At 43.8% G+C, this 13,481-nt stretch overlaps 1 protein-coding gene across 13 annotated transcripts in view; it reads right to left on the bottom strand.

Annotated features, from left to right (window-relative positions):
* Positions 1–13,481, bottom strand: part of LOC116657289 — a 319,209-nt gene that overhangs the window by 229,934 nt on the left and 75,794 nt on the right. Inside the window, exon 1 of one of the 13 annotated variants that reach the window (XR_004312428.1) lies at positions 4,944–5,340. The exons of the other annotated variants lie outside the window; for them this stretch is intronic. The gene's annotated coding sequence lies outside the window, so the exon portion shown is untranslated. Of the gene's footprint in view, positions 1–4,943; positions 5,341–13,481 lie in introns of those variants that run through there. 13 annotated transcript variants of the gene reach the window in all.

Here is a 13,481-nt window from a genome sequence, read left to right as displayed (position 1 = left end):
CAGTGTTATGAGAACGCGAGAACACAGGGACGAACGTGAGAACACAGGGACCCACATGCCGCATTTGCTGAGGGAGGCAGTTTTGAGCCGAGTCTCCAGGGAAGGTCCTGCTAGGGGAAGGGTTGAAGGTTTGCAGGCAAACTCCTGAGAACAGCTTCTGCAAAGGCACCGGATTCTGAAGGAGGAGAGTGCGTGAGGACCTGTAAGTACACCTGCCTGGCTGGAACATGTACTGTTAACTATGGTTACAGGTGGCGCTGGAGTCACGGCAGGGCTGCACCGTGATGCGGATTCTCTGGCCAAATACTCTGCCTCCCTCTGGATGAGCGTTTTTTTACTAGGAGCTTTAAGTTACAGAAGAAAGACTGGGTTGCCTTTATCTCTCTAACAAAAGTGACAATTCCCCTGTTATCTGATACTTAGTCCGTCATCAATTTGACACAACTGTTTCAATTTTTTTTTCTTTTTCCCAGTTGGTTTATTTGAATCAGAATCTAAAATAGAGCAACACTTCATTTTTTGCCCAGTCACTTAAGCCTTTTTAAATCTGGAGAAGTAGCCCCCTCACTTTTTTTCCCCCCATGACATTTACGAACTTGTTGAGAAGATTGAATTCAAACCTTTTAAAGTCGGACTGCCGATGAGTCAAACAAGATTGATTTCATAATTTCTGCTTTCCAAAATTTATTGAGGTTTTCTTTACTCAGCAAATGTGGTCATTTTTTTTGGCAAGTGATTAATGGGCCCTGGAAAAGGAGGTTTATTTTACGTTTGGACAATCGCGTGGACGCTTTTACAGCCCGTCAGCCCAGCAGCTGCAGGCTGAGCTCACAGAAGGAAAGGTGAGCTCCAGCATGGATAAAGCACCCATCCCCGCCCGGAGTCAGCTCAGCTGTTTGCAGAACAAGCGTTCTTTTGATGGTCAAGGACACGAAGCTATTTGTCACCAAGTTCCCCATGTCCTTGGGCTCCGGGCTTTCCATCAGAATTCTGCAGAAGGCACTCAAGACAACTCCATCTGCACGGGGAGACCAGGAGGAGGGGGACGATCATGACAAAATACCTCACATTTTGCCACAAACAATTACGGGCAGGACTGCTACACAAATGATGGGGAGAAAGCCCCCATAGTCCTGAAGGATCTTGTACACTGACGGGCAGACACCAGGAGGTTCCCTACCAGAGCCCTGCTATATGACACCCTCAGCCAACCATGGGTGGGCGTCTCAGGCCATTAGCAGCTAAGCCGGCATCTTACTGTCCCAGCTCCTTCTTCCTGTCCACCCACAACCGTTGTGCACATGTCCCAGCGTGGTCCCCTAACGGATAACAGGACAGCCCATTCTCAAGGCTCTGACCTTTAAGGGTATAACACCTTCCCATTCGTATAGAGATAAAAAGTTGCAGAGTAGAAAATAACCCTGCCTTGTTGGAGGTTTACAGGAACATCGTGACCTGGCCCACACGGACAGCTGTAAGCACAAAGGCTTGACACCAACAAGTTTGCAACAATCGGCCTCACCCTTTCCCCTTCTTAGTATAAAAGGAGCCTGAATTATGACTTGGGGAAGATGGTTCTCCAGGATATTGTCTGCCATCTTCTCAGTCTGCTGGCTTTCCAAATAAAGTCGCTATTCCTTGCCCCAACACCTTGTCTCCTGATTTACTGGCCTGTCATGAGGCGAGCAGAATGAGTTTGGACTCGGTAACAAAGATGAAGCAGGACATATTCAAGCTCAGAGCTGACGGGACAGGATGCACACTCCTTTCACATGGAGGGTCAAGATGATGCAGTGAGCCCCCCTTCCTCCCCGAAACATTCCCTTGACCTTGTGATTTCAGGACAAGTCAGCCTCAGATCCAGCGGCCAGCATGGAGCATTCCTTGTCCATGTTTAGAACAGGCCCATAATGCCAGGAAATCGATGCCTCCTCCCACTGCCTCTAGGGCAGCCCTCCACCAGTAAACATGCCGGCTCCCTCGTCCCCCAGATGCCCGGGGGTGAGATGGCGTCCCAGCCGCCCTCCCCGGGAACCTGCGTTGTACCACGCCCCGCGCTGGCTTCTGTCCTGCTTCTGTCTTGCTTTTCATTCCCACGTTTGTCTTTCTGGGCAATCACTCCCCAAATAAACTGCTGGCACTTGAATCCTTGCTTCAGGGTCGCCTTCTGGGAATCCAAACTCAGAAGGACAGAAAATATTTAGAGCAGCGATACCATCTTCCAGGAAGACGAGAATGGCTCTGGGCGGCGATCAGCCGTCTCTGCCAGAAATTCCATCATGAGCGCGGCCCCACCCAGCTCCTCCATGCCTCTGTCCTCAGATGCGTTCATCCCTTGGTCAGCCCAGGAACATTGTCTTCCAGAAAGGATGAGGACTCTTCTAATAGAAGATTTACCTCCATTTCTGGACCATACGAAGCAAGAATGGCCGTTTGCTCTAAACAGACTCTACCCACTGCCTGTCACAGGACCCCAGGATGTTGACACAGGAATTCCCTCCATAGGCACAGGGGCTCCCTGTCTGCAGTACTGATGCCACGCAGGGAGGTACCACGTGGGGATGATGCTGGGAGCAGGCGCACCCCTGAGCCTCTCTGTGACTCTCCTCCTGCCTGTATCACAAAACATTCCCCGTCTACAAAAATCTACCCTGCGTGGAACAAACCTCATGCATGTACAAAGCACTTTCTCTATGCACATAGGCTCATGTACAAACTAAAGGCAGAGATGTGATTATCTCGTTTTCTTTTTTGGGACCAAGGGAAAAAAATGCTTTTTTTCTTTTCATATTCTCTTTCATTTTCATTGTAGGTTATAAGATATTGAATAGAGTTCCCTGTGCTATACGTATGAACTTGTGGTTAAAACAAACTTATGGTTACCAGACTGGGGACAAGGGGTGGGAAGGGCTAAATTGGGAGTTCGAGAATTGGAAATACTTTAAGACGAGGCACTGTGACAGCTCACAATTCAGTAGCATATACTTTATGGGACAGTGTAAAATATAACTAAATTCACTCCTGATGGACAGAGTATTTTCCTCCCTTTAGGAAGAAAGTAAACAGGAAGAAATGTTAAAAGGAACACAGGAACAAAAGTGAAAGAATTCTTATTCAATACTGTCCAGAAACCAGAACTCGATTATAAAATATTTCCAAACCCTTTAATTTAGAAGGAATGATGCAATGGCGGGGGGTAGGTGTTGCTCGGTGGTAGAATGAGTGCTTAGCACACATGAGCTCCTAGGTTCAATCCCTTGTACCTCCATTAAAAAAATAATAATAAATAAAACCCAAATACTCCCCTCCCCGTGCTATATACCTATCTGCATTATACAGTGTAGACTTACTGTTTATCTATTTTATATATAATATTATCTTTAAATCTCGAACTCCTGGTGAGGCCATCCATTTGTAATCTGCTTACTTTTACTTACTATATTGTGAAAAAATTTCCTTTTTCTATGCATACTCTTTTATAAGATGATGTTAAATAATTGAGCAATTTATTCAATCGAAAAAGTTTTGCTGAACACATCCTGTGTCCCGGGCACCATGCCAGGAAGGAGGGATTCACAAAATTAAACATAAAAAAAAGCCAACAATTTCCTAGCCCCCACATTTGAGGAGAGGAGGAAGATAAAAAACAAGGAACAAGAAAACATGATAAATACAAAATCTGATTTACAAAGCATTATGAACAAAGAACATCAGGGATATAATAGAAAATAACTCAATTTTAGTTAGGAAAGTCAGAGAGAGCATTTCTGAGGATGTGGCATTGCAGATGAGGGTTAAAGAAAAATTAGTTGTGGTATACTTATACAATGGAATACTACTCAGCCACAAAAAAGATAAAATAATGCCATTTCAGCAACATGGATGGATCTAGAAATCGTTGTTCTAAGTGACGTAAACCAGAAAGAGAAAGATAAATACCACATGATATTACTCAACTGTGGAATGTAAAAAAAGAAAAAAAGAAAAAAGAAGACACTAACGAATTTATTTACAAAGCAAAAAGAGACTCATAGACATAGAAAACAAACTTATGGTTACCAGGGAGGAAGGGGATGGGAAGGGATAAAGTGGGAGTTAGAGATTTGCAAATACTAACTACTATATATAAAATAAACAACAAGTTTACACTGTATAGCACAGGGGACTATATTCTATACCTTGTAGTAACTTACAGTGAAAAAGAATATGAAAACAAATATATGTATGTTCATGTATGACTGAAGCATTGTGCTGTACACCAGAAACTGACACAACATTGAAAACTGACTATATTTCAACTAAAAAAAAACCTCTGAAATAAATTAAAAAAAAATCATAGATTAACAAAAAAATAGTAAAAAAAAAAAAAATGACTTCAGTTTTGTAAGTATATGTGTATATAAACACATAGCTGAGTACCAAAAGAAAATTTTAAGTCCTGGAAGGAAATGTACTGAAAATTAACAGTGATTATTTTGGATACTGAGATTACAAATCATTTCTATTTCTTTTCTTTTACATCTTACTGGACTTTTTCAATTTTAATACTATATATATAGACAACATTTTAAAAAAATATTAAATATCCCAATGTAGTCATTATCTGATGAAATTTTAGTTTTTTAGTCTTTTTTCTTCTTTATTTTTTAATCCTTTCTCAATCCTACCCAAGAAAGAGGAGACTGTCATGGAAACAGCAGATTCAGGTTGAAATCCATCTACCTCCTAATGGGCCGGTGATTTGGGGCAAGTTACTCAACTCGTCCGAACTTTAACTCCATCGTGTAATGGAAGAGCGTTGCGGGGAAGAACGGAACCCATCTCACAGGAGGTGGGGTACAGGCCTCGCAGCGCACCTGCCTGCTGTCGGCGAGCCGGGCAGGCAAGAGGGGAGCTGTGCCCACCTCCCACCCTCCCCGACCTCTCACTGCGCTTTCACTTACAGTCTTTCCCTTTTCTATTCGATCCACACCCCATCGGTTCCGGAATCACAGCAGAAGCATCTTCTGGGTACAGAAGGCTGCCTCGTTTCTTTGAAAAGGCATATCTGCTCCATGAAAACTGGACCGGGATTGGCGCAGCCGGAGAAACCCAGAGTGTGAGCCTTTGGGACGCTCTGGGTTCTGCCCCTAAACTCTCACCGCACTCTTCCTTCTCTCGCTCTCCCTTGGGGCTTTGAAGCTCTTGTCGACACAAGGTGGGGGGGTGGCGATCTGTGGCTTAGAGTTGGAAAAGCTCGGAGAATGAAAATTAGCATGTAGCTAATAGTCTACATTGTCTTTTCCTAGCCAAAGAAGAGGTCAGAGACAGCAAAATTCGAGATGTAAAATATATGTGGCATATACCAGGGGGGAGCGGAGGGGACGGGAACGAAGCTAATTCCACACAAGAGAAAAATAAGTTTGAATTTATTTTTCTCACCGACGCAGGACAGAGTTAAAGGTTGAACCCCTACAGTTTGGCTGGCTTCTCTCAGCAGCACCAGCAGTTTCCACTTCATGTGGGAGGAGCAAAATGAGGTAAACAATCCAAGATGAAATGAAAACAGGTCAGGTAGGGGGCTGCCTTTGCATCTTACCACCTGGAGCAGGAGGGTTCCCCTCTTGTGGTTTTTATAGACTTGGGGGCTACTGAAGAAATAACACCGTCTATAAATTGAATCCACACTCACTGGGAGAAATTTAGCTAGGAAAACAAGCTAGATGGAAACCAAGCTCTTTGTTTTTATTGGGTTTTACAATGGGGAGCATTCCAAGCTTTTAAACATGAAGGTGAGAAGCAGCTAACTTTGGAAATTACCTCGGTGCAATTAAACTTTGGGGAGACTATGCGTCTACAAAGAGGAGAGCAAATTTGTAGCAGAAGACTGAGGTTAGACAGATATTTTATTTTCTTCACACCCCCAAGTAATCATCTTAATGTGATCTTCCCACCATTTCCCTGATCCAGCCTCCCCACCAACATTTCTCCATCCCCTGCCTGGTTCTCCCTTCAGTTTCAAATTCCGTATGTCAGCTCTCAAAACCACCACTAAAATGTCCACTTAAAACTCAAGTTGGGGGGAGGGTATAGCTCAGGGGTAGAGCGTGTGCTTAGCATGCATCATGAGGTCCTGGTTCCATCCCCAGTACTTCCATTAAAAATAATAAATATGTTATTACTTAATAACGAAAATATTAATAATAAAGTTACTTTAAAATTAATAATAAAAATAAATAATTTTTTAAAAACTCAAGTTAACTCTCTTTTCTATTCTTTTTTAATTCTTCTTTCTTATTGAAGTGTAGTCAATTTACAACGTTGGTTTCAGGTACACAGCAAAGCGATTCAGTTATTCATATACATACATATATATATTTTTTTCAGATTCTTTTTAATTCTCTTTTCATAACAGAGGAGTCTTTCTATAAAGTCCCTCCGGGAAAAAGAAGTCACTCTTCCAAAGTTCATTTCAAACAGGTTTCAGTCCGTCAAACACGTAAACATGTCCCGGGCTCCAGGAAGACGCTGAGCGAGGCACGTAATAAAAACAAGGGGGAGGGGAGGGAGACACAGCTCGCCTCTTTCTGGGAGTCCGTATCTTACCTGGTTGGTGTACCATTTACTGCTTATTACACTGAATTACCGAGGATAACTAATTTTTACCAGCTAGCAACCTAGAATTTGAACGCAGACATGTATAATTTGAAAGCCCCTGATTTTTCCACTATCTTCATTTTGAGATGACTCAGAGGAAATAAATATTTGGGCTAAGATCAGCCAAATTTCTACTCATCAGAAGTATTCTTGGAAAGAGAGGACACTGTGTTCATTTGGGGGAACTTCTTTGACAAGCCCACAAACACCCCCGCCCTATTTCTGGGAGGACCCTTGGTTCATGATGTTGGGGGGCAGAGGTGCAATGGACAAGAAATCTGTCTTGCTTCTGGGAGGGAGATGGGTGGAAGGTGGGCAGAAGGCATCTAAAGTCTTCTTCAGACCCCCCAGTGTCTATGAGTGAGGTATCCATGAGAACAGTTGAAAAATGGAGTTTTGATTCAAGGGTGACTTGGAGGGAAGAGAGACTCAGCTCATGTGATGCAGGAATTGAAGGACCAGGGAGCACGCTACCGATATGTGGATTCCAGTCACATCTGATGGACACTTTCGGCTGCCTGGCCTTCCTGGCTCCTGTTCTGTGAAGAAATTCCCACCTTCCTATAGAAAACTAGCTATTAAGACCAAAGCTATGTGGTGGGAAGCTGAAAATCAACTCTACAGGAGCGAAACTATAGTCTTCCTTCTTAAAAAAAAAAAAAAAAATTTGCCTTTTTAGGTCTGGATATGTTCAAAGTGTCACCGGGGGTCAGACTACAGCAGGAAAGCCCATCCTCCCGCGATGAACTTGACCTCACCGGGAAAGCTCAGGACCCCAAACCGGAAAACTACTGGTGGGTCACTGAAGCGAATACGAGTTTATGACTTACTAGAATCAGTGTTCTCATGCAACAGTCTGCTAAGTCCGATAAGAAAACTTCTGCAAAAATCACTTCAATGCAATTTTTAAAAAATCAATTCAATCTAAAAGAAAAAGTTTTTCACAGTGAGTCTCAGACTTGGTCTCTCTGAACAGCCCATTAAGAAGCCCCAAGGGGGGAGGATATAGCTCAAATGGCAGAGCGCTTGCTTAGCATGCGCGAGGTCCTAGGTTCAATCCCCAGTGCCTCCTCCAAAAATAAATAAATAAACCTAATTACCCACCCTCAAAAATATATATATATTAAAAAAAAAAAAAAGAAGCCCCAGTCCAGCACAGCTTAAAATCTCCACCCCAGAGCCAGCAGGGACACTCAGCATTTGTGGTATTTAGTACACTACCAGTTCTCCCATAAGGCAGATGAATTTTGTTGTAACAAACAGCTTCCAGCAATGCTAGGAACCTCTGTTTAATGAGCAATCCATGCCTGGTGGCAAAAGGAAAACGCATCATTTCTGTTTTTGTTCAAGAATCCGTGGCAAAGTTGCAATGTCTTGTTTTCTCAATGTCATGCCTTTGTTTGATGCCTTTTTTCCAGTTAAAATAACGAAGCTACAAGAAGGCGAAGAGCGTTCTGCAAGTTAAAATGCTAATGATATTCTAATTGTACCTAATCTTTATTGTTCCAGAGACCAACATTAAAAGTGCTTCATGTGAAACCATTGATCAAGAAGTCACTGCTCGCTGCGCCACTGAATTAAACGCACCAGGATGATTTCATGTCCTAACCAGCTCATGTACTAGCCAATCCTTACTTACAGCGTGGCCCCTTGAAATAATTAAACTAATGTTTCCAGGTCCTGTGTGCTACTTGAAGAGGAACAGTTAAGTTTTTAATAAAAGAATTTCATGTTTGAATTTTCACATCTTTGGAGGATTCTTAAGAAAGTCAATGTTCAGGAGGGGGTGGTGGAAATATCAAAGTGTTTCCTGAAAAATTTTCACTTCATCTCCAAAAAATTGAATCTGACTGGATATTGTCTATCTACACAGAAATTTATAGCTAGGGGAAAAAAAAAACACTTGAGAACATATCTCTTTATAATTTCCCTGTGTTGACGGGACCCATCAATTTGGGTTCCAGCCCCCAGGAAGCTGGGACTAGAACACTGGCCTCCAGCCTCTCAGTGAGGTGGACAGCTTCCTATACCGGGCACCTCGTGAGTGATGCTGACATATTCCTGGAGCTTCATAACTGCATCCTTGCAAAATTCCTTCAGCAGGAATTCGTTGTTTAGCATTATTTACTTATGGTCAAGCATTATCTAGTTGCAGTGACTTGAGAATAAATTGTATTCTTGAAGTTATGCGAGGACTTTCTACAAATACACTGACAAGTTTTGGTCAGTCTCCCCATAGGATACTGCTGCCTTTTCATCCTTTGGTTTTTATCCCTAAATAAAGACAAGCCTTGTGTTCCAGAAAGATGCTCCAGGTAAATGAAAGCTGACATCCTGTGTGCACAGTCATACTGGAAACCCAGGGCAGGTGTGGTGATTTCAGGACTGAAGAAATGCCTGCATCTACTGATGGGAACTCTGGGAACGAAACCAGAGCAGCCCATTAATCTAAAATAAACTGGAGCACCTCAGCCCAGTTCCAGCTAGACAACTCCCCTGCTGGTACTTCTGCTGCTGGCACTAACGGCAGTTAGAGAAAGTCCGTGTGTCTCAGGAGGTCCTAGTATAAGAAAGGCATCTCTAACTGTAAAAAGCAGGGTAACTCTCTTGCTCCCTTTCCCTCACAAGTGCTTCCGGAGGCCTGGTGGTGGGAGTGGAATGCTGTGGGCAGTGTCTGCATATTGCTTTGGTCCCTGAGGGGGGACCATATTCAGCAACTGCTTGCTGTTAAGTCTGCCAAGGCTCTCCCAGGTTCGGGCAATTGGGAGCCTCTCATCAGAACCATTGGCTGAGCGACTTTCAGCGTGGCTCCTCCATGGTGCCAGTGATATATTCAGCTCAAAGACTTTTCAAGGGCCAGCTATAAAATCACACAGCCTTCTGCCCGGTTGCCCACGTGAAACTTTATTTCCCCAGTGCTTTTTCCTCTTGAAGTTAAGTTCACCCTTTTGAGAGATAGGGGAATTTGCTTAACCAGCAGGAGACCCATAAAAAGGCAGCTTGCAGTATTTCCTGCCCTCCAGCCAGGAACACCCTTGGCATTAGGATCCCTTCTGTTTAATGTATATCAGCACATTGCTCCTGCAGCAAGCAAAAATAAAGGTTTTTTTTTTTTAATTAATTTATTCTTACTGAAGTAGAGTTGGTTTACAATGTTGTGTTAATTTCTGGTTGCCAAGTCGTTTCCTTCCAGAAAAAAAAAAAAAAATAAGAAAACCTCTGAAAAATAAATTCCATCAGTGCAATGCCTTGGGACTCTTACTGTGGTTCAACTTATGACTCACTATTTCCATGAAAAGTTTCACTCTGAGACCAGAAATTAGGATGTCCTTTTGCAGAGTAGGGTCTAGAGGCAAGAAGGCGCAATGGGACGATTTTACTTTATACGTTTTCTTATTTATTGTTTAAAAAATGTCCAACAAAAATATGACGGTGGAAGGTGGAAAGACTAATGGACTAAGAGTACAAAAATCTGTGTTTTGCTATTTGCCTGCTGAAGGACTTCACGTGTGGGTTTGAACATCAGTGATGGTGATGTTGAGAAATGGTGGTGAGAACTGGAGAACATTAAGAATTAGGGGAAATGGGTTCAAGTCTCAGTCATGCTGCTGGTTAGGAAGGCCACCTAAAGCTGTCCCCTTTATCTTTCAAGACACCTGTTTCCTCGTCCTTTAAATCAGAGCACAGTCCTGGGCCACGTCTAGCCCTCCATCCACCCTTACAACTCTGTGCAGAGTGCCTTGGATGGGGAGGCTTGCTCAATAGTTATCTGTGGAATTTGAAGAATTTTAAATCACGCCAGCAAATCCCAACAGAGAGAAGTGACTCCCTTCACTTCTTCCTATAATTTGTACCTTTCTGCCACAGAGTGTCTCCATTTTCACTCCCCAAGTCATGGCCATTTTTAGTTCAAGAAGAGAAATGAGCAAAAAAGCAGATGGTTTGGCACAATTTCTCTTTGTCTAATATTCAGCGTCCACTAACGGCAGTGAAAGTCGTACTTGCTTAGGGAATAGGAGACCAGCCTTAAGGATCCCAACTGGCTACCCAGTCAAGGTCATTCAAAGGGCAGAGGACAGCCAAGGTAAACAAGTCAAAACTCCCTCAGCTTATTTTTAGTTTGAAGTATCAGCCTACTGTCTTGTTTTCTTTCCAGTGTGCTTCCACATAATCCGCTTCTGATTACCAAGTTAATGAGGGAATTTTGAGGTTTGGCCTATGTTCATCAGTCTTGCTCAGGACTGGCCGATCCTCTGGTCCAAGGCACTGCCATTAAACGTTCTTGAAATGTCATCCCTTCTATCTGCAAAACCAGGAGCGGTTCTCTGTCCGCCAAGAAGGATGAACGCATCCTGGTGTGTGGACTCCTGCAGTATTATTTACCATCCATATAAATAAAAGTACCCAAAGAGAAATCACATATTGCACAAATCATAAACGTACAACATTGATAAACAAAAAGCACACAGCTGAGAAGAGCTGTTTACATTCCCTCTGGGGCCCTAATACAGAACCATACAAATAAATAGGAACTTCAACAGTAGGTGGCACTAAAAAAATCTATATTTTCTAAACCTTGTGTATTCTATAGTATTTGTTGAATCCGCACCTCTTGGTCCTGAACCACAGAGCTCTCTCTCCCCTTTCTGAGAAATTAACGCCACTGAGTAAATACACCAGTGGCCAGCGGTCTCGTTCCCTTCGCCTGGTGCAGTTAATGAGGCCAAGCCCTGTGCTTCAGACTGGACCTCACGATGCTTCCTAGGAACGGTAAAACCCCTGCCTACTTACAGCTGTGTTCTAAACATAGCCCTCTCCCTAACCTGCCCGGAATCAAAGTCCTTGGTAAAGCTGGATTGTGGGAGGCAGAGCAGCCGGAGGGGACAGAGGGAAACTTGCAGAGGGTGCCCTGGGACACGCTCTGCTTCTCAGTCCTTCCACAGGCGTGTCTTGGTGATGACCCTGTGGGTCAAATGTAACGTTTGTAATTTTGTCGTCAGAGGAGAAAGAAGGCATGGAAGGGAGTGACGAAGGAGAGACAGAGAGCTATTAAAAAAGATCTTTGATGAGCCAGGCTCTGTGTTGGATCCTAGAGACACAAAGATGGATAAAAGGCACGTTTGTGACCTTGAGACCCTCCAGTCTCACGGCGGAGGCGGTATGTGTTCACGACAATTACAGGAGAGTGATAAATTCAGTTAGAGCTACATAGTTACGGCATTTTGCCCTCCCAGTCATACTGAAGCCACGCAGCACATCCATTAAGACCCTGAGTCTCAAGTTCATGAGGCTTCAGTCCCAGCCCTGGCACTGGCTACCTATATGCCCCTTCCCTAATGACCAAATCCCGCTTCACCTTGGGGATCCACACCTGTACATGGCAGGGGGTGAGGATGTAACGATCACACTCGCATCATAGGGATGACATAAGAACTAAGCAAAACAGTGCATGCAAATGTTTACCTGGCGCTTGGCATCCAGTAAGGACTCAGCAAAATTACTAGCTCTTTCTGTTAGCATCCCCACTTCACAGGTGAGGAAACAAGCCCACCTGTGCAGGGGCTTCTGGGGAACAAGAATAGGACTTGAGTCCAAATGTGATTCTGAGCCCAAAGCCCTTCCCTCTGCGCAAGGAACGGGATGATTAAAGAGACTCCATCAAGAGCTCTGCCCAGAGGGACGCGTGACTGTGCTCCGGAGTTTTCTCTCCACACTTATCACGGGCATCGAAGCTCTTTCCTGCCCTCGCCTCGATGGTTACAGTAGCTCCCAAGTATCACAGACCGTGTCTTCATCTGCTCACAAAAGAGCAAGATTTGAGATTGTGCCTAAGGGAAGCCCAGGGAGTCAGAAAAATAGCCACATTTTCCCTCCGTCAGCACTCCTTCTTCCATAAGCAGATGCAGCGCGTGAAATCTCATGGGAAACTAGTTCTCTCCTTCACTCATCAGTCCACACAGCTTTCTTCGAGGACTTATTTTTGTGACAGGCACTGTCAGAGATCGTGGACTCTGAATAAGGTAAAGTCCTTGCCCTTGGGGAGTTGAGTTCCTATTGAGGGAGTTTAAAAAAAATGACCTTGTAAACAAAATAACTCTATTCTGTATTTTTCAGTATTGTTAAGTGCTATAAATAAAAGTAAGGCAGGATGAGAAGATGGGGGATGGGGAGCTTGTTTTGGATTCAACGTTCCAGGAAAGGTCTCTCCGGGTGATGACTTTGAATGCAGACCAGACATTTGGAACCAGACATTTAAATTTGTAGAGAACCAGTCATCCCCCCAAGAAAGGAAATCGCAGATGCAAAGAAACACGAAGTTGGCTTGTTCATGGGACACTGGGCAGCCTGTGGGGCGGGGGCATCGTGAGAAAGAGAAACCGTGGTACCCAACGAGTTTCACAAGAAGGGCAGGCTACATATCCAGGCCCCAGGAGAGAGGCTGGGGTTTATTCCAAGTGTAATGCAATGTCCTGGAAGCACTTAAACTTGATGAGAATCACAGTTTTTTCAAGATGTCTTGTCTGATATGTAGAATATGGGCTACAGAAGGACAAGGGCAGAGAAAGAAAGACACGGCTGGGAGGTGGTTGTGGTGGTCCTGGTGAGACACGCCAGAGACTCGGACTGGAGTAGCCGAGTTTTCAAGTTTTCTGCAAATTAATGCAATTGTTTTGTATAAACAGTACACATTTGAGAGTTTACTTGTGTAATTTATAGAGTGATGTTTCTATATCCGAGATAAAAGTCATACTAGAGTTTTCAAGGTGCGAAAGGAGGTGACGTTTAATCAAGAGTTCAATGCACTTCGAGGTTCTTCTCAAAATTTTACTCCTGAGAAACCTACA

This window comes from Camelus ferus, chromosome 17 (assembly GCF_009834535.1).
Source record: "Camelus ferus isolate YT-003-E chromosome 17, BCGSAC_Cfer_1.0, whole genome shotgun sequence".
NCBI classification, from domain to species: domain Eukaryota; kingdom Metazoa; phylum Chordata; class Mammalia; order Artiodactyla; family Camelidae; genus Camelus; species Camelus ferus.
Note: the sequence above shows the minus strand (reverse complement) of the source record. Positions and strands in the feature narration are given on the sequence as shown.